Below are 655 nucleotides of genomic sequence, written 5' to 3'. Positions count from 1 at the left end.
ATATATGGCTCTTATGATCTCGAGGTATGCTCCTTCTATCCCTACTTTCTTGAGGGTTTTTATCAAGAAAGGATGCTGTATTTTGTCAAATGCTTTCTTTGCATCTATTGAGAGGATCACATGGTTCTCGAACTTTCTTTTATTGATGTGATGAGTCATGTGAATTGTTTTGCAGATATTGAACCAGCCCTGCATCCCAGGTATAAATCCCGCCTGGTCGTGGTGAATAATATTTTAAAAAAATATGGAACCCCTCATGATTTTGCATGTCATCCTTGTGCAGGGGCCATGCTACTGTTCTGTGTATCGTTCCAATGTTAGTATATGTACTGCCGAAGGGAGCCACCACCACCCCCTTTATTAAAAGTTTTACTCTATGGCATGCCAAAGCATGGCCTTGCTAATATGTTGTCCATGGCGAATCTGCAAAAACATAAGGAAAGTAGATGGAATCTCCCTCATTCTAGAACAGTAAAATCATCTCATCAGCTGCCTGCCCTGGGAGTGAACACTCAGAAAAGTCACTGCAAGCTGTATTAGGTAAAAGAGAGATGAGACCTACATGCCCCCCATCAAACAAAAGATTGGCCATGATCCCTTGTGGTCAGAGAAAAAACAAAATTCAAGCACCTTCCTATTCAGACAACTGTGTTAC

The 655-nt window shown here is 41.4% G+C and overlaps 1 non-coding gene across 1 annotated transcript; it reads right to left on the bottom strand.

The window, feature by feature from the left end:
• Positions 1–238: 238 nt before the first annotated feature.
• LOC131498697 (U6 spliceosomal RNA) lies at positions 239–343 on the bottom strand. The gene has a single exon (XR_009255567.1). It is a non-coding gene; the product is annotated as a U6 spliceosomal RNA (small nuclear RNA).
• Between the last annotated feature and the right edge of the window lie 312 nt (positions 344–655).

The sequence above is a fragment of the Neofelis nebulosa genome, chromosome 16 (genome assembly GCF_028018385.1).
Source record: "Neofelis nebulosa isolate mNeoNeb1 chromosome 16, mNeoNeb1.pri, whole genome shotgun sequence".
Taxonomy (NCBI): Eukaryota; Metazoa; Chordata; class Mammalia; order Carnivora; family Felidae; genus Neofelis; species Neofelis nebulosa.
Note: the sequence above shows the minus strand (reverse complement) of the source record. Positions and strands in the feature narration are given on the sequence as shown.